This window comes from Typopeltis vanoorti, chromosome 18 (assembly GCF_054136105.1).
Source record: "Typopeltis vanoorti isolate ZY-2024b chromosome 18, IOZ_Tvanoo_1.0, whole genome shotgun sequence".
In the NCBI taxonomy this organism is placed as follows: domain Eukaryota; kingdom Metazoa; phylum Arthropoda; class Arachnida; order Uropygi; family Thelyphonidae; genus Typopeltis; species Typopeltis vanoorti.
Genome location: NC_143566.1, coordinates 11394761 through 11416414, shown reverse-complemented (window position 1 = coordinate 11416414; position 21654 = coordinate 11394761). Strand labels below are relative to the sequence as shown.

The window sequence follows — 21654 nt, the reverse complement described above, 5'->3', positions numbered from 1 at the left end:
TCAAGAATTCTAGAAATTCCATTCCCCTATTGTTACATGCATCTTCCTCTCTCCAATTTATACTACTGAAGTTAAAATCTCCCATAACAATCATTCTTCTTGCACTTGCCAAACTTAGCTGTCTAAACATCTCCTGGTCCCCATCCTCTGTGCTCCTGGGTCTGTAGCAACACCCCACTAAATATCCTGTCTTGCCTACCTCCACCTCACACCATACGCTCTCAAAATCATTTGTCTCACTACCTTCCAAATTCTCCACTCTTAGAGGACATAGGTCATCACTTATCATAAGCAGCACCCCACCACCACGCTTTCCCCTCCTATCCTGGCGAAAAATGCTATACCCAGCGACTTCTATTCCTGTTTTTATATCCCTTCTGTCAACCACGTCTCAGTGATCGCAATAATTTTGTATAAAATTCTTCATAATTTTCAGTAATTATGTCCAATTGTCAATTGTTAATAACACAAATTAAGTTTGAAATTATCATGATCAAACATAATGCTCATTAAACCATTCTTTAAACTTCACTGCTTTGTACTCACCACTTTAATGTATTACTCTCTTTAAATGCAAAAAAAAAAAAACTGTTGCTCAGCTTTTACTGTTAGCATCCTCCTGATAAAACTTACAAAGATAGAATAAAAGAATACAACATTTAAACTTCACCCAGTATCATTAACATATAAATCTTGTTCTTCACCAGCTTTCCCCTACTGTATACAAAATATCTTCTGCAGTAATAAAGAATTCACTTGTGTCAACCATTCGAATCATGTCACCCTCTCCTCATTTTATCCATAAGGTAGAATGAGGAGAAGGTGATAATGTCAGTCTACAGCCAATCTTCAATCTGTTGCCTGTGTAGCAACTAAATATACTACTGGATATGCATTTGCATTGTCCCTTGCATCTATTGCCCTTTTGTAAATGATGGTTGAGGTAGGATAAGCAAAACTGTTATGGCAGCAAAAATTGAAATGTCTAGTGGTATATGAAATGAAAAGCTTGACAGTCAGTACACAGTTCATTCCCAGGATCTTCCCATTATGATAACACAATACTGTTCTCATCAACCACCTCATCTTTAAAGGAATAGTGCACTGTCTAAGACAGAAGAGAGTACCAAAGAGTTGGAATAATGCTATCCTTATTATAGTTTTTAAAACAGAAGACAGGGAAGATATTCAAAATTATTGCCCTATGAGTCTCCCTTCAACAATATACAGAATTTTTACAAAAATCATTAGCAACAGAATACAAAACAAACTAGATTTTTGTCATTCACCAGGATAAGCAGGATTCAGAAGAAACTGCAGAACTATTGATCATATATATGTAATAAGACAAATGAATACAAAAAACCCTTAGATCTGATGTTCATTGATTTTGAAAAGACATTTGATTCAATCTCAACATTAGCTATTTTAAGTCCTAGAAGGCCTATGTAGCTCAGGTGGAAGTGGTGCCTGCATCCTCTGCAAGTGCCACATCCACAACAGAGGTCGATCTCTTGCATAGGCAAGCAGGTTTTTTCCTCAAAGGAAGTCTGGTTTTTTGACAGACTTGACCTGTATACTCAAGAAAATCAACCATAGAACCCACATGACTTCAGACAGTAACATATCCTGTTAGGGTTAGGTACCAAGAGATGGCAGCACTTGTTTGCTCCTCTCTTCATCAGTTGCTGCTTATAATTAGGGATAGTCATGAGCTACTGGTGAAGATGATTGAACTGCCCACTCAGTCTCCAAAAGCTAGATAGGGTTAAAAGACTTCACCTACTCCCTGTAATGGAATAAAAGGTGTTCACTCATTATTTATTTTATTATTAAAAAATCAAGGGATTGAAAAAAAAAAACTTTGTATATATAAATTCAACTGCATCTATAAAATCGGGAATAAATATATATTAAATTTCCTATAAAAAATGTGAGTTAGTCAAGGAGATGCCATTTCACCTAAATTATTTACATCAACCCTAGAAGAAATTTTTAAAAGTCTGAATTGGTAAAATAGAGGAATTATAGTAAATGGGAAATAACTAAATCACCTATGATTTGTTGATGACATTGTTCTTTTAGGAAACTCTGCAGTAGAACTTCAACAAACGATCAATGATTTAAATGCAGAAAGTAAAAAGAAAGGATTAAATATAAACAAATTCAAAACAGAAATGCTTAATAAATACTTCACCAAAAAGCCAGTATAATGAAGCACCAGGAAATTGATATAGTAGCCTTCTATGTTTACCAAAGACAAATGATCACAGTAGATGGAGGCTGTGAAGAAGAAATGAAATGTAGAATGCAATTTGGTTGTACAGCTTTTGGAAAACACTCTGAACCACTCAAAGGAAACATCCCAGTCTGGCTTAAAAAAGAAATATTCGACAGTTGTATACTTCTGCTCATGACATATGGTAGTGAACATGTACTTTGACCAAAAAAATGACCAAGTTGAGGATTACTCAGCAAAAATGGAAAGATCATTACTTGGTATTACCATTCTAGATAGAAAATGCAGTACTTGGGGCAGACCTCACACTAGAATGAGAGACATAACAGCCATTAAAAGATCCAAATGGCAATGGGTGGGTCATATTGCAAGAAGTAACATTCAAAAATATACAAAGTTGATTTCTGAATAGTATTCTAGAGATGGAAATACAGCTACAGGAAGACTAAAGAGGCAGCGGGAAAATGAGATTAAAGGCTGGAACTCAATGGCAAAGAAAAGCTGAAGATAGGACTAAATGGCAGACTCTGGGAGAGGTCTTCATTCAGCAGTGGAAAAGAAAATGACTGATGAAGCAGAAGCACTGTACTGTTACTCCCATGTTTGCAGTAATGTTATATATTCTGCCATGTGGAACCTACCACATGCAGTGACTGACTAATAAGCATTAGTCTGTATGTATCGTGGTGGGAAATGAAATCAAGATTCATTACCAAGTATTGTTGCTAGATTGTCCATGAAACTTTCATTCATTGCTGTACTTTTTATGCAAATCATGGGAAATGTAAGCCTTAAAATAAGTGGTTAAAAACATCCATAATGAATTTGTTAGGTCACATTTTCCATTATTGCAAAATCTGTTTTTACACAAATTATGACTAATTTCAGCGTAGATCTCAATGAAGTTACGAGAAAATGAAATAAGAGACTTATTTTTGCTATTCACAGTAAATAAGATTGTCCACCAGAGGACAAGAGCTTGGTATTCTGCAGCATAAGATGATAGAAAAAAAAAATTGATTATTAATTATTAGGCATTTTATTTTAACTTAGAGTGAAATTTTAACTTCCATTAGTTGCAGTTGAGTGTGCCATGTTTGAGTTTGAAGTACTCAAGGAAAAGTTCTTTTCAAAGTATTTAGTGATAATTAGCTCATTCTTTTTGCATTATTATATTTATGAATGTTCTTTAATTAACTGTAAGAATATTGTGCTTGCTTTTGGAATTTTCTAAGATTTTTAATATTTCTTTTCTTGTGCACTGTATTGTGTGTCATGATGCAATGTGCAAAACAATGGTGGGGGATTTTAACTTGTGTGATTGTTCCCTTCAGCATGTGTAAAATGTGTGCCCTTCAGATAGCGAGAGATTTATGGAAGGAGAACAAAACTGCAAAATGTGTTTGTTGTGAGTGTTTCATGAGCAAATGTGAAAAGTGTGAAGACAGTAAGAAAAATGATAGCATTAAGCTGTAAGAAGAAATGTGATTGGCGTATTATTATTATACACGCACCTCCATGGAGTCCGAAGACTCATCATGGGAGACCCAATCTATCCACACAATCTATCATACCTCTCCTTGAACCTATTAACAGACAAAGCATTCACAGCTGACTCTGGCAATCCATTCCACGCTTTCACAACTCTCCAAGCAAAAAAATCTAGTCCTCACAACCCTTGTTCTGGCCACTCCAGTCAAGTGATGAAAGACTTCTCCTGCATCACTCATATAAAACCCTTTAAGCAACTGAAATGTTTCTATCATATCCCCTCTTCTTTTCCTATCAACAAACTTCTGCAATCCATACACCTTCGATCTATCCTTATAGGGAACATTCCACAGGTCACTCACTATCTTGATCACTCTCCTCTGAATCCTCTCCACTGCTTCCTCATTCCGAAGAAACCCAGGGGACCATGCTTGAGCTCACTAATCCATATGTGGGCATATCAAGGCATTATAAAGAGGAATGACATCTTCCTTATCTCTACTTATTTGTGTTCTTTAATAGCCAAGTAATCTTATACGCTACCTTAGCAATATGTCCTCTAAACTTTAATTTTATGTTTGCCACAACAATCTCTAGCTTCATCTATTTCCTGGAGTACAGTGCCATTCAATGTGATACACAGCTCATAATCTATTTATTCCCAAATGCATAACTTTGCCTTTCTTGACATTACAATGACATTACAATAATTACAATGTCATTATGGGCCATTAACTTTTGCCCATACTGACAGCCTATTTAAATCATCCTGAAAGCTGTCCACATCACCTTGATTAACTATTACTTTACCTAATTTCGTATCATCATCAAACATCTGAATATTTCCTTTCAGATTATTTCCTATATCATGTATGTACAAATTAAACAGCAATGGTCCCAGCACTGAACCTTGCAGAACACCACTAGTCGACAGTTTTTGTCTCGCTTCTGCCCCTCCATATAACACTTTTTTGATATCTGTCCAGCAGCCACCCTCTTATCAACTTAATCAGTGTCATACCCATCCCCATTTGTTCTAATTTATGTAACAGAGCTCTATGTGCTATTCTGTCAAATGCCTTTGCAAAATCATTGTGTAGCCATTTCCGCTATTCAACTCAGCTGTGACTCTATTATAAAAAGTTGGTAAATTACTAAGTCATGACCGGTCAACATGACTTCACAAAGTCATGTTGACCCTCATATAGTATCTTATTTTTATCTACCCATTCTTGAATTCTATTTTTTACCAATTTTTCTAGTACTTTGACCACCATGCCGAAGATACTGATTGGTCTATAATTTGCTACTGTAGTTTTAGAACCTCCCTTATGCAAAGGAATTTTTTCTTTCTTTCCACTCCCTTGAAACTCTACCAGAGCTGAGACTTAAATTAAACAGCCACTCAAAGGCACTGCCAGTTCCCTTGCACATTCTCGCAAAACCCTAGGATGATATCCCATCTAATTCCACAGCTGTATTTACATTGAGATTCTGCAATATCCAAAGAACCTCCAATTCATCCATTTCTGTTCCCACATTAGTGTCTGTCACATTGGTTAGAGCAGTAACCTCCCTAGGATGATATATCCTTGCAAAGCACTCAGTAACTCAAGAATAGAAGAAAGGAGGAATCTGTTCACATTTTGCTTGAACAGCCGAGGACTAATCTTTGGGGAAGGCAGAGTGGGTTAGACTGTTCCAATGGACAGAAGTAGATAGGATGAAGGATTTAGTAAATTATAGTAAATGGCATTAAAGTTGGTTTGGTGAGTTTTGAGATGGACTGTAAAAGGGTGTTGGTTAGCAGTGATTCTTTTTAGTGATTTCGGATGTGAGAGTGGAGAAATAATAGTGGGCAAATAATAGAGCACTACCCATGAAAGTATCTGTAGAAGAGACAAAGGTAGAAACTGAATGCCTGTAAGAAAGAGATTGAATTGGTCTCTTCTGGATAGGATTGATCAATCTTGAGAGGATTTTGGTGCTCCACCCCAAATATGGGAGCAATATGCCATGGCTGGGTAGATTTGGGCTTTGTATAGGATTAGTAGATGTGAAGTTTTGAAGTAGTGTCTTATGCAAAACAAGTACAAGTTTTTTTGGCAGCTGCAGAAGCTATAGTTGAAATGTGGTTGTGCCAGGAAAGATCAGAGGTGCAGGTCAGTCCAATTGTGTTTGGATATCTTAGTATTGCTGAAGGAAGGGGGAGGAATGTGAGCTCTTTCTTGTGAGAGGTCAGACAGGACTGAGTTTTGGTGACATTGAAGTTTACAAGGTTATCCTTGCTGCACTAGGATATAGCTAGGAGATCTGAGTTCAGGTCACTGGTTGTAGTAGATCTAGAGGATTGTAATACTTGAGCACTAACAAAGTTTGTCGAATGAAAAGAGGGAATGGAGTGTCAGCAAACTATGGATAGAATTGGAAGTCTGAGAGAGCAGGTCATTTATATACAAGGGGAAGAGTGTGAGTGAAAGAACAGAATCCTGGGGTACTCCTGCATTGGTGAGGAAAGCTGAGGAGAGTAAACCATACACCATGACAGGTAGTGAGCAACCAGTTAGAATGTTTGAGATCCAGTTACAGAGTGAGGTAGGCAGACCATAGGATGGCAGTTTGTTAAATAGGCCACTTTGCTAAACCCATTCAAATACCTTTGAAATGTCAAGGGTATATATGTTTCAAGGGTTGGTTGGTTGTTGATGCCAACATCAACCATAATTTTAGAGAGAACAGAAGTGAGAGCAATTGGACAGTAGTTCGTTGGTTGACTTTTATCACCTTTCTTTGGGATGGGCTGGGTGTGGACCTGCTTCCATGTTGTAGGGTAGATGCCAGTTGAATAGGATAGATGGAAGAGGTGATACTGGATAGGTGTTAGTTCTGGGGCACAATTTTTTAACACAATAAGTGGGATACCATCAGGACTAGATGCCTTATTTGTGTTCAGGTTATTGAGGATTCTTTAGATTTCTTTTTGTTGAAAGACTATGGGCGACATGAAGGGAGCTGTTCTTGGTACTGTGGAGGGAACTTTGCCCACATCATCAATGCAGGAATTTGAAGAGCAGAGAAGAGTGATGTTAGTAACTTAGCCTTGTCTTTAAATGAGGTAACCACAGTACCCTCCTGTTTTGAGAGGGGTGGAAACTTGGGTGGGCAGAAGTGGCACACAGTGGCCTTGGCAAGGGATCAGAGGAGAAACTGCCATTTGGTTACGGGGTGAGTTTGCAGCATTTGGCCCTTTCAAAGTCTGATTTGGTCTGGTGATGATCCATTGTGCTCCAGCTGTGCAGAGTGCCCAGCTGGAGTTTTGGTCTTGAGCAGTTCGTGGTAAGCAGAGGTTTTTTTCCAATAGATGTCTTTTATAGCATTGAGATACTTTTTTGAGAACCAAGGCTTGGATGGTGGCTGAGAATTTGTTGTGGAATAAGGCATGGAAGCCTTCCTTGCTGTGCAGATGATTTTTGTTATTCGATCTGAGCAGGTGTTTTAATCAGAACTGAAGCGGTACTTGGACCATGGGAAGGAGGAAGAATAGAAGTCGCTGATTTCTTCCCAGTTGGCACCTTTGTAGTGCCAAAGGACACGAGACTGTGAACTGGTGGGTTGAGGTTGTTCCATGGTAAAAAAGACTTGTATGAGGTTGTTGTCTGAGTTACCAAGAGGAGAACTGATAACCACAGTATACCTGGAAGGGGAACTTGTTAGGAAGAGGTCAGGGGATTGTTAGGTATTCTGGTAGGAATATTGATAATCCCAGATAGGCCACTGCTAATGGCAAACACGTCAGCATCCCTGCTTTCTTGATTAGTGAAACTGGAGAGGGGGAGCCAGACATTGCAATCCCTAAAAAAGGATTATCTCACTTTGGGGTATTTCAACTTAGCAACTTTATGAATAGGCAGTGGAAAATGAAGAGAATGACTAGATGGTAATGGAAATGCACTTACATGGAGTTCTCCACAGAACAAAACATCAGATTGAGTGGTTGGAGTTCTGTGTCATACCATCCACAAGCCATTTGGAGAGTATGATACAGAAGTTTAAGAAAGTGGTTAGAAAGCAGAGTATGAAAGAGCAAAAGCATGAGAATAAGGAGCAGATTCTGTATGGTATTCAATAAGAGGAGTGCTTGAGGAGGATGTGAAGAAGTGCTAAGATTAAGGATGTCAGTGATGTTAGGTTGCACAGAGTGAATCTAAAAGAAATATTTATTTTGATTTGTACAAATGGTTTAGCAGTTGGTGGGTAGTATATTGAAAGAGTTGCCAGTGCATGCAAAAAAGAAGAGTGAGAAAGGAAAGAGTTTGCTGCCATGGTATGATAGAAGCAAGCCAAGACAGAGAGCTCTAATCACAAATGTGTCTGTGTGCAGGAGGAATGATATGTGTGGAGTGCTTGAAGTATTGAAGCAAGGAAGGATTTATGTAAGGTGTATGGTTTGAATTTGAATGGATTTGATATCGGGGTTCTAGAGAGTGTTGTTCGGTGAAAATTTGGAAGTGCAGAGTCAGAGAAACTAGAATGTTTAAGGAAAAATGTAGGCAAGCATCAGCCCAGTCAACCCGGAGGTGACTGGGCTGATGCTTGCCTACATGGAAGTTGGAGAGTGATCACATAATTCTAAATGTAGCACCCCAAGGTCTTACTTTAGTGGGCTAAGCAACACAAGATATAAAGGAGGTTGTAAGATAAAGGGGAAATTGCAATTTATGTATACTAATGCTATAAAAGTATTTGAAATAAGGATAAGAGCAGTTTTTAGCATTGGTTACCTCAACTTGGCCAAAGATTTTAGGTATTAGTGAGACTGTGTTGATAAAGAATGATATAATCATTGGAATAGAATGCAAAGAATATAACAAAGTCTTCAGACAGAATAGAAGAAACACGATAGGGAGAAGGGAGAGCGAAGTTGTTAATAATAGCTCATGAATTAAGCCAAAAAAAGGGGGGGGGATGCAGAAGGCAGTTCATTTGAGGCTATCAAATATATATATAATTATATATAAACTATATAATCGGTTGCTGCTATAATTCAGGGGGTATAAGAGAGAATATAGATGATGTGCATTGGCAAATTAACATGAGTATGGGTTGTGTAATTATTATGAGGGATTTCAACTATAGCAACATAGATTGAGGGGGAGGAATGGTCACAATCAGGGAAGGAAATAGAATTTATACAGCTGCTGATAGATAATAATAATTACCTGATGTAACATGTAATGGAGAGGGTACAAGAGTGCTGGATCTGATCATAGCATCAGAAAACTTTACACTAACCACTCTGACTATGCTTCCTCTGCTTGGAGAAAGTGAATCATGTAGTCTTGACCTAGGCAATTGCCAGAGATGCAGAATTGTCCAAGAGATCCTGTGTGTTATATCTCTTGGGGAAAAACCACCATGCTCCACCACAGTAAATTCAAAAAAAAGAGAGACTACTTTTAGAATCTGTAGCAACTCTCAGTAATCAACCAAATCTAAATAAATACAGTTGTATTAAACTTCCGAAGATTTGAGAAACTTTAATCATCAGAGATCCCACCTTACATTCTAGGCCACCTACAATCACCCATTGAGCTTGCACCATTTAGCTGGGACTTTAGAGTCATCCATGTGTAGAGTCATCCAGCTTAGTGTTGCGCGGTATTTGTGTATATGTTACATTAGTTTTTTGTAATCCCTGAAGATGTCTCAGTGACTGATACGAAATATAGGAAGTATTTAAATCTGTTTTAATCCTTTCCGATTGCTGTATACAATCCATTAAGCCTCCAACATGATGTCCTCACAGCACTTTAGCCTCAACACTCAGATATAACAGAATACTTGCAGAGGAATAGTTTCCAGATTCTTGGCACAAGTCAGTTGTAATTGCTTCCCAAAGGCAGGAAAGGATCCAACACAAGCAAATAATTATCAACCTATTGCTCTGCCCAGCTGTCTTTGTAAGATATTGGAGAAAATAGTTAATGCCAGACTTTCTCTGGTATTTAGAAATTAATGATCTTCTCTCCAATAAACAGTGTGGATTTTGTAGACATCATTCACCTTTAGACCATTTGGTCCGTTTAGAAACTTGTATGTGATGCATTCCTGAAGCAAGAACATCTGGTTTCAGTTTTCTTTGACATGGAAACAAGCTTTATGACACAGCTTGGAGATATGGCATATTAAAAAACCTTTATAACCTAGGTCTCAGAGGACACCTTCCTGTATTTATTAAAAACTTTCTGTCCAGGTGAGCTTTAGTGATGTTTACTATCTCAGTCATATCATCAAAAACAGGGTGTTCCCCAAGGGTCAACCTGGGGAATAGTTTTGTTTAAATTAATGTAAATAGCATCGCAGCTGTGTTATGCTGTTTAGGTCCAATGGATTCTGAAGTGCTAGTTGTTGAGGTGGAAAGAGTCTAACATGTCTGAACCATGTAGAAGGTTTTTTACCTTGGGTTTATAATACATTAAAGATATCAAGAAATTTTATACTTGGTTTTAATCCTTATCCCAAGGAAGCAAATGCACGTGAAATATATTCACATCTGAGCTACTTGTATATAGAGGCTAATGACTTCATATCATTTGCCTTAGTATGTATTCCATAATGCAAAGCATAATGGGAAGCATCACTACCCAAACCAGTTTTGACCTTTATTGAGGTCTCATCAGTGGGAGCCAGACCTGGGAGAGATACCAGGGTCGAAGTAATGCAGAAGTCATATATATCTCATATGCAAGTAGACAAAAGGTGCTTGACCTTATTAATAAAAGTCTCTGGATGAGAGAAAGACTTAGAAGGTTTTTTACCTTGGGTTAAAACCAAGTATAAAATTTCTTGTTATCTTTAACGTATTATAAACCCAAGGTAAAAAACCTTTTACATCTTTCTCTCATCCGGAGATTTTTATTAATAAGGTCAAGCCTTTTGGCTACTTGTATATGAGATATATATGACTTCTGCATTACTTCAACCATGGTATCTCTCCCAGGTAGTGACCCTTCCCATTATGCATTGCGTTATACATGCTAAGGCAAGTGATAAGAAGTCATTGGCCTCTATATAATAAGAGATGTGAATATATTTCATGCACAAAACATTGTTTTGCTTCCTTAAGATAAGGATTAAAACCAAGTATAAAATTTCTTAGTATCTTTAACATGTCTTAGCCCAATAGAAGGTTTGAGAATGGCAGTTCAAGAGCATGGTTTTCAAAATGCTTCATACAGAAATGGGCTAAAAGGAGGTGATGCTGAAGCTTACATCAATATCATTATTATTTAAAATTAAAGTTAGGATTAAAGATTTGAAATTAGCGGAATTTTTTTTATATTATATTAAGTATGGCTAGTGAGTGAGATTTTGCAAACTGTTTGGCTAATTTAAAGGAGAGGGTTTATTGAGTTTATGAATTTTAGGGAATCTGTATATCCAGGAGGGGGATAGGTACTAAATGGTTTAATTTTTTTAACAACTTCAAGATGTTAAGATTAAGATGTGACATGCTTAGTAGTCTTTTTGATGTTTTTTCTGACACTTGGTGGGGTCAAAATCTACTGGTTTATAAGTAGTGCAGTCTCTAAGCAACACATTTTTTTTTCCCAATTATAGTAACTGGGATGAGGACAACAGCATTGCCCTTGTCAGTTCTAGTAATTATTGTTATTGCATTTGTAATTTACAGAGAGCATAGGAGAGATTGCTGTAGCAAACAGCAGTGCTTGGGAAAGGGCGTTAGCTGTGCAGAACCTGATGTTTTTGGCAATATTTATTATTATTATCCCAATATCCCCATGGAGTTAAAGACTCATCATGGGAGGTCCCATTGTCATACACACAACTCATCATGCTGTACCTTAAATTCATTTAAATTCTCTGCAGACACAACACTTTCATGCAGTGCATTCCAGTCATTCACACACGCAGAAAAAACAGCTTCTCACTCCCTTGCTCACATTCTCATTATACAGCTTCCAGAGATGATCTCTTCTTCTTCCTCCCCATCTCCCATCATTTTATGATAAACCTCTTCAGTATTAATTCTGTAATACTGAGGGTGGTATCCCTTACCAACTTGTGCATCTCTATCATATCATCTCCTCTTATCCATTAGACTACAAATTGCATCTTCTCAACCTTTCTTCATACTCAACAGTCCAGAGACCAGAAAGTACCTTAATCTATCACCTTGGGACCCTTTTCAGTATCTCTTTGTCCTTTTGAAAATCATGTGGATGGGTTAAGGCCAGATCTGTGCACAGTAGTTCATTGTGGCCTAATGAAAGATTCTTGCTTCTAAAGTCATTGTCCTCCACATCATTGACAGAATTTGTTGTTATCCTCACCGTTTTGGTAGTTCTAAATTTTAGATCCTTACCCACCATCACCCCAAGAACCCTTATTTCCTCCACTCCCAACAATCTATCCTTACCAAGAGTAAATTGTACATCCCATATTTGTTTTCCAAATTTTAATACCTTATATTTTGCAACAGTAAACTGGCATTTCCACTCCTGTGCCCATTCACTCAGTCTGTCCAAGTCTTCTTGAAAGGCACAACATCTGCTCTGCTCCTTATAGATCTTCCCAACTTTGCATGATCTTCAAACAACTGATTATATCCCCCATTCAAATCTAACCCGATATCATTACCATACAGGTTAAACAGTAGTGATCCTGAAACCAGACCTCTGAGGCACACCACTAGTGACTTTCCTCTTCTGGGATATTGCTCCCCTTTACACAACTTTCTGATACCTATTAGATAGCCAATCTCCAATTCATTGCACTAATATGATACCTAATGCCATCTCTTCTAGTTTGACTATCAACAAAGCTTTTGCAAAATTTGAGTGTGTATCCATCTCCCTGGTCCAGTGTAGCTGTCACCTGATTGTAATAAGTATGTTACTAAGATATGACCTCCCTTTAGCAAATCAGTGCTGTCCATCAAAGATAATGCCATTATTGTCAATCCAATTCTGGATCCTGGTTTTCACTAGCCTCTCCAACACTTAATCAGAACACCCTAACACATATTTGTTTTCCAAACAGATTGGTCTATAATTTGATGCTTGAGTTCTGTCACTTCCCTCCCTTCCACTCCTTAGAACTTGATCCAGTGTAAGACTCATATTAAACAAATATGTCAAGGCAAATGTCAACTCCCTGGCACTATCCTTCAAAATATGTGGTGATATATAATCAAGTCTTACTGCCTTATTAACACCAAGTTTGCTCAATTCCACATATACTTCTTATTCACTCACAGAGAGTCTCTGCTTCTCTTGATCCACTGCTCTCAAACTCTCCATAATATAACATTCACAAGGATGAAAGACCTTTATGAACTACTGATTAACATTTCAACTGTATCCTTTCAATCAATTATTCTTATACCATTTTCTCAAATCAACATCATCCTATTATAATTATTATTATTATTTTATTTATTTATTTTTTTGGCTGGTTACACATTAAAAGAATTCATTAGGGATTTTTTGGCTTCATTAGCTAACTACTATTTGTGCTGCACTTTTGCTACCCTTACCAAACAAGTCATCCTCTTTGCCTGTCCTTTGTACTCCTTGTGAAATTGATTATAGCCACTCATCTTATGCTGCCTCCATAATTCCTTCTTTTCCTGTATTGCTTTTTTTAATCATCTGACTCTTGAAACATTTAGACATCTCTTCTACTAGATAGTTCTTAAATAGCACCCAAGTAGCATTGATCTCCTTTCCATCCAACTCTTCATTCCATGTTACAGCTGCAAGCTGTCTCCTGTGATCCTCATAACCACCAACCTTGTAATTCCACATATATTCTTTCCTCACAGAAGTCCTCACATGATCCTAATCACTTCATTGCCATTCTCAGCAATTGGAAGGAGATTTGATACTTCATTTATAATGACATCCTCTGATGAGATGATCAAATCCAAGACCCTCAATCATTGCATACCTTCTGTTACATACTGTCTGAGGTAGTTGGCCCTCGAAAACTAGAAATTTTACTTCTGGTGCTATCTCTTCATCCCAATCTATATTGCCATAATTAAAATCACCCTTTTTCTGTTTTCTTGACTAATTTGTTTATACATTTCATGGTCACTACTAAGTATTTTATTCTATTCACCTCTATCTCAAAACCACTACCACTATTTCCCCCTTGCATCTCCACCGTGTATGGATGTAACTTTTTTTCAATCATTAATAACACTCCACCTCCCTTTTTACTCTTTCTGTCTTCACATAAGCATCATACACTTCCATCTCTATTCCCGTCAAGATGTCATCTATTTGGAGGCAAATTATGGATACTGCTCTCTATATGCATGAGGTCTAAAGTAAGAACTTAATGAGGTTCTGCTGCAAAGTTGTGCCTGAGGGTAAGGATGCTGCTTGCGGTTTTCAGTCTTTTTGATGAAAAGTTAATGACAATGTGAAGAATCTGACTCCATGGCTGAAAAAAAAAAATCTCCAAAGGTCGTCATATTTTTTGATCTGATATCCCTTGTTGTAAAATTATTTGCAGGCAGATTTATCTAAAATATCCAAGGCTGTCTTAAGACTTGTGGAATGGGTATATGCTGTTATGTTGTGCTTTTGCCTACACTCTTCCTCCTGTATGTTAATAGCCACACCTCCACATTAACCACGAATACTATCCATAGTTTTCTGATGATAAGCTGCATTCTTTTTTCTTTATTTCACAAACTTTGTTGTAAAATGATTCCATCTTCAAAATCTTTCATAATGTGTCTTAGACAATGATCTCTTTGCCATTCTCAATGAAAATAATCTAGTGAGTTTCACTGTACTCAAAACATAATCCTACATTATCTTTTGGAAAAAGATCTAAGTTCACTTAATTTGTTTTGATGTTATCCAATCTCCAGTCAGGATCAGTTTTTCTTTTTGAGTTAACTTTCACATTCAGTCTTATCCTGGTACAAATACCTTGCATTTATCATTCCTCAGACTATGGATGTGATGCATTGTGTTTTGCTGAAAAACTGCAAAGAAAATAATATTATTATTATTATTACATAACACCTCCAGGGAATTCAAGGACTCGTCGTGGTATGGCACACACACTACTCTACTTCTCTAAATACATCTCTTCCTCTCCACTACTACTTAATTCTCCAACTATGACATCAATGCCATCTCTCGCCCATCATCACCAACCAATCAAATACTACAGATCCAGAACGTATTTTGAAAGGGCTAAAATCAGGGAACTTACATCATGTCCAAATAGTACTTTCTGGTCCCTTGCCAAAGTTGTGGCCCATAAAAAGAATGCAGATGAAAGATCTGCAGCATTCCCAGAGAAATTTGATGAAAGGAAGCTATCTGCCATGACATACTGAGTGACCAATGAAAAAACTGATAGTCTAATCACAAAGGGCAGGAGATCATAAGATGTTAGCTTAGTAAGAAAGCTTTGATGCCAGACTCGAACAAATACCTTAAAAATATCAAGAGTAACTACACACTTTTTCCTAATTTCCTCAAATTTTTCCATTTCTGGTTTCCAAAGGCAAGTAAGGTTGGCTAGCAGATCAGCTATGGAATAAGTGTTGGAATTCATATTAGTGATTACTAATTAACGAATGGGCTTTACTTTACAGTAGTGAAGAAGTTGACCGTTAATGACCTTTTCCACTATTTTGAGAGAACAAAGGTTGAGAACAGGCTGGTAAGGGTTTGCTTTCATCTTGTTGGATAGATGCTAGCAAGGATGGCGGCTTGTATACACAATATCGAATGAGTGTTGATTCTGAAGCATGTTTCTTTTAGAGAGGAGTGCTGATTAATTGTAACAAGGTGCCTTTTTCATTCCTTGATTAAAATAATGCTGTTTTACTGATCTTGGCCTATTTTGCTGGTCACAGCTTTTATATATATATATATATATATAAAAAATAAAAAAAACTATTAAAGTGCAACCAAAATGCAGTTGAATATGAATTATAGCAATTGGAAAACAAAAATTAGTGCCATAAAACTACTACTAATCATGCTAGTGAAATCATTATTATCATCATCATCACACCTAAATGGAGTCAGGAGACTCATCATGGGAGGTTCCACTCTCACATGCACAGCTCATCATACCTTGACTTAAAGGCATTAACTGTCTCTGTACTCACTACACTTTCAGGCAATGCATTCCAATCACCCACCACTCTCCATGCAAAAAATCTACTCTCAGCCCCTTGTTCACACCCTCCTTATACAGCTTCCAGCAATAGCCTCTTGTTTCTCTATTTCCAGACATTCTGTGTAAAATTTCATCCACATTATTCTAGTAATTACTTCTTACCAATTTATGTCTCGATCATATCCCCATTCCTCCATCTATCTAGTAGGCTTTGCAGTTTGTATTCTCTCAATCTGTCCTCATAATCCACATTTCAGAGACCAGAAACCAGCTTAGTGAATCATTTCTATACCCTCTACAAGAACATTGTCGTTGTAAAAACTAGGCGACCAAATCTTTACGCAGTAATCCATATGTGGCCTGAACAAGGCCTTGTAAAATGGAATCATAACATCCTTACTTCTACATGTCAGTGTTCTCTGAATTGTTGCCATAATCTGTGTGGTTACTCAAAATGTCCCCAAAATTTCAGATTCCTGTCCACCATCCCAAGAAATTTTCATCTCCTCTAAGATATCCCCACCAGTCCTATACTCTGCATCCCATCTTTGCAAAGTTTAAAACTTTATGCTGTGCTACATTAAACTGATATCACCACACACACACTTGCCTATTCAGACAGTCTATTCAAGTCTTCTTGCAAGACTGCATCTGCTCTACCTCTCATAATTCTCCCAAACTTTGCATTATCTGCAAACAACTGTATATCAATCTCTAGTCCAATGCAGTAATCTACTATCCAACTCCATCTGTTCCAATTTAATTACTAAATGGTCATGTGGCAATCTATCTAAGGCCTTTGCAAAATCTCAATATGCTCATATATATATACACTCCACTTGTCCAATGTATTCATCACCTTATTATAAGTCAGCAAGCAGATTGCCAAAACACAATCTTCCTTTAGCTAACCTATGCTGTCCATCAAAGAGAATTCTGATGCTCTCAATCTAGTTCTGAATCCTTGTTCTCACTAGTTTCTCCAACATCTTGACTACAACCCCAGCAAACAGATTGACCCATAATTCAAAACCTTAGGCTTATCACCCCCTTTATAAAGGAGAACAATTTTATCCTCTTTCCACTCCTTTGGAACTTGGGCAAATCTAAGACTCATGTTAAAAAGGTATGTTAAAGCTGTTGTTAACTCCCTGGAACATTTCCTCAAGCTTGATATACCATCAGGTTCCATGGCCTTGTTGGAAAATACATGACCAAATTTCAGAAAAGTCCAAATTGGTCCGGCTGATATTGGGTAGAGTAATAGTTAATACAGATTATGTTAAAATTTTGCAGAATGATTTGGATAGACTAGCAGTCTAGGCAAAGGAGAATGGATGTCAGTTTAATATGGCAAAGTGTACGGTCATGTATTTTGGGGTGAAAAGATTACCAGCTGTATACCACATTGATGGAACTGTACTCCAGGAAATTGACAAAGCCAGAGATTTGGGAGTGTTAGTGAATAGGGAGTTAAGGTTTAGAGGGCACATAGCAAAACTGGCTAAAGCAGCTCATCAGATTATTTTGTTACTGAAGAATACTTGGATGAGCAGAGACAAGTAGGTTATTATCCCTCTTTATCGAGCCTTGATAAGACCCCATCTTAACTACTGCATGCAGATCTAGTCAGCTAGTTTTTTTAGGGATGAGGAAGTGGAAAGGATCCAGAAGCAAGTGACCAAGATGGTATCATGTGTACTGAATGAACCTTATGAGAACAGGTTGAAGATTTGTAGCTTTCAGAAATTGGTTGACAGGCAGAAAAGGGGTGATATGTTTGAGACATACAAGATTAATATGGAAGAAATTTTTCAGGTCTGGCAGTAGGAGAACTTGGGCCACCCTTGAAAACTGAACAAGAATGTAGTTAGCAGGAGTATCAGGACTAGTGGAGAGTGGTGAATGAGTGAAATAGGTTGCCAGTCTGTGAATGAATTCAAAGCAAAGTATGATAGATATTGTGCAAATTTTGGATAGTGTTTCACATGATGTTTGGCACCTCCCTTAGTGAGGCTAAGGACTCCATGGATTAACCCGTAGTAATAATAATAAATATTATTATTATGGGAAATTTCAATTATGGTAATATAGACTGATATGAAGAGACAGTGTCTGGAACCAAATTCATTCTCTTTGGTTCCAAACACTGTCTCTTCATTCCAGTTCTATATTATCATAATTGAAATCACCCATAACAATCACCTGTTTCTTATTAGCAAGACCAATTTGCCTAAACATTTCCTTCTCACTGCCTTTCACATGACATGTTCTATAGCAATACCCTACTAAACATTTCACATCATACTGCTTCAAAATTGCTGTTACTGTTTGCTCCTTGCATCTCCACCCTAGATGTACACAACTCCTCTGCCATCATCAATAGCACTCTCCTCCCTTTTTGCATTGTCTCTCTTCATGAAAGACTAAATTTCCCACCATCTCTTTTCCTGTGAGAATGCCATTCTCATTAAACCATACCTCACTTACTCGAACAATTTTTGGTTGAATTAACTCTATCAGTGCTACAATTTTATTCCCCTTGTTTCAAATACTGGCCCACTTCTCGGATATGACCCCCTCTCCCCATCCATTCCTCTCTATAATCACTGATATTGCACCCCTCCTCAGACCTAATGTACCCCCACATTTTGACTATCTTGAAACCATCATCTACACTTTTCACGTAGTGTTTTCCTGTCCATCTTGTGTTCCTTCTCTCTCATTCTCGTCGCTTGTGCCACTCACCACCCCATTCCCAAAACTCTCCTACCTTATGCTCTTCTTCCACAATACTTCTTGCTGCCTGAGGTCTTCCATTTACTTTAGTCATTATTTTCTCTTGCACAGCAATTTCTCCAGCTGACTGACACCAAATTCATTTAAATGTAGCCCATCTCTTTTATACAGCTTTATCCATCCCATACATCACTAAATAAACTCCTTTGTCCTCACACAACTTCTTCTTGGCTTCCCATATTAGGCAATTGTTTGCCTGTAACATTTTCAAGGGTTTAAAAATCTTCTACCTATTTCCTTGTGGGTCCTACCTATTTCCTTGTGGGTCTTCCTCTTGATCGGTGTCGCTTTGGTTTATATTTCTAAGCAATATTTGGCCATCTGTCCTCATTCACTCTTTCTATAGTTTGTGATGTCTTCTGTTATGTTAATTATGGATAATTGTTTTCTTATTTCTTCATTTCTTATTTTATCTATTCTTTTATAACCTGCAAATTTGGAGCGGTCTTAGGAACTTCATCTCTGCAGCTTCCACTTGTCTTTTATCTCATTATCTCCTCAAATCCATGTTTCACTGCATATTTCAGAATTGGTTTGGCTATTATTTTATATAGTTTTATTTGGGTTGTTCTAGACATCTGTTTACTGAAGTGTCTATTCAAAGTTCTAATGACTGCTAGGAATTTTTGCTTTTTATATGCAATGTCGATTTCTCCATTGGGACTTATATAATTTCCTAGATATTTAAATTTGTTCACTTGTTCTATTACTTTGTTGTGGATGACTAGTTTGCATCTTCTAATTTCTTTACCTTGAAATCCTGTTGATTTCGTTTTATGTATTGAGATTTTCATGTCATACTGTTCTGTTGTTTTGTTCAATACGTGTAGATTTTTCTGTAATTGGTCTTCATTTTCAGCAAAAATAACTTGATCATCAGTATAATTAACCAGCCAAAAGGCTGGTTAATTCTTTATTTCTTATTTTAATTCCAATGATTTTGTTTTTCCTCCATTCTCTTGAAATTTTTTTCCATATATATATATATATATATATATATATATATTTATATTGAAGAGTATTGGTGATAATCTACTTCCTTGGATGAGACTTCTATTGGTTTTAATTTTTTCGGTTCGGTTGTTTCATTATTAATTTTAATATAGCTTTCTTCTATTATATTTGCTATTGCTTTTGTGGTTTGAGGTGGAGCTTTCAATTGATACAGTATATTGATTAATTTTGTTCTGTTGATTTGATCATATGCTTTCTCATAATCTGGGAAGGCCATATATATTAGCAGGTTAAATTCTATTCTTTTTTCTATAATTGGTTTGAGTGTAAATGTGAGATCTGTGCAGGATCTTTCTTTCCTAAAGACACATTATTCTTCTCCAATAATTTCCTGGCCCATGGTGTTAATTTGCTTTTAATTATATCTAGATATATTTATAGCATGTATTTAATAAGAATATTCCTCTGTAGTTTCCGCAATCCTTTCTGTTTCCTTTTTTGAATATGTTTATGACTATTGTTGTCTTCCATTCTTGTGGAATGTTTCCTTTTTCCTATATTCTGTTTAGGAATTATTAATCATAATTGAAATGGTTCAAAGCTGTATTTGTATAGTTCTGAATTTATTCAATTTTCTCTTGTAGCTTTTCTATTTTTTAGTTTTTCCAATATTTTCTTTAGCTCATTTATCAATACAGCTCATTTAGCTGTATTGATTCTTCATTTGTTTCTTAACTTATTACTTGTTTTATTTCAATTTGATTATTATTGTTTAGAAGCTAGGTGTAGGGATTGAGGAGGGGGGGGGCCTTCTAATTTAGATTTTCCTTTGTTTCTTGAGTTTTTTAATGATTTTATAGCTCTTTAGTTGAGGTCCATTTATGTCATGCTCTAATCTTGATACAAATTTTTCCCAGTCTTGTCTTCTGATTTTCCTGGTTTCTCTTCTTGTTATTGCTCTGATTCTTTTATATCCTATTTCTTTTTTCTTTCTTATTAAAGATTCTATTTCTGGGTTCCAGGTTCTTAGGTGCTTCATATGCTTCCTGTTTTACTATTTGTTTAATGTGTTACCATTCATTTTCTATATCTGTATCTTCATTTAACAGTTCTATCTTAAATTGCTCCTGCCTTTGGTTTTGTGTTCTTGTATTATTTCTCTTTCTCTGGTTTGGGATCTTAATAGTACTGATTAATAAATGGTGGTCTGAGTCAATATTGCATCATCTGTATACTCTACAATTTCTTACCAACTTCTTTAGTTTTTCACCCACTATTATATAGTCATTAGACTCAGTATTATAGTCATATAGACTTTAATATATCATTCATAATCCACTTACCTTGCCACCTTACTTACCACACTGTTATCTTACACTCTCCTTAACATTCTTCTGATATCCATCCTTGTTACCAGTCAAATCATTTGTGCCAACTACCAACTCTTTTGCTCACTTACTCCTCTTGCCAGTGCTTCAATCAGCCTGCTTATTCTACCTCCTGGAAAACAAACCTTATGTACCTTTTCACTCACTGCACCTCTAATCCTCAAATTCTCATATGCCACTAATGCTACTCTCAAATCATTCAATAGTTCTTTCAAATCTTTTGTTCCATTATTCCTCACATTTCTATGCAAATCCATAATTCTCCTCTATTTATTCTTCATATGTTTAATCTCTTACCTCATCTTTACCAACTCTGCTTTCATTTCTTCAGTTACTTTCTCACTGCCATTTATGCCAATTGCATTTCCACTACCTTGTAATAACATTTGCACAGACTACCAAGTTTGGTGTTATAAGCTATTAAAAGTTTCCTAGAAACATTAGAGATAATAAAGCAAGTTTATGATGATAATTGCCTATTGCTTACTGTGTTTTTGTGTGGCAAAATGTTTCCACAGCAGAGATTCACTTGAAGATGGCCATCATTCTATTTCCATCAAAAACAGTTTGCACACCAGAATTAGTTGAAAAACTTGAGGAAAT

The 21654-nt window shown here is 36.7% G+C and overlaps 1 protein-coding gene across 3 annotated transcripts in view; it reads left to right on the top strand.

Annotated features, from left to right (window-relative positions):
• Positions 1 to 21654, top strand: part of Opa1 (Opa1 mitochondrial dynamin like GTPase) — a 712584-nt gene that overhangs the window by 661760 nt on the left and 29170 nt on the right. The gene's annotated exons all lie outside the window — the stretch shown is intronic.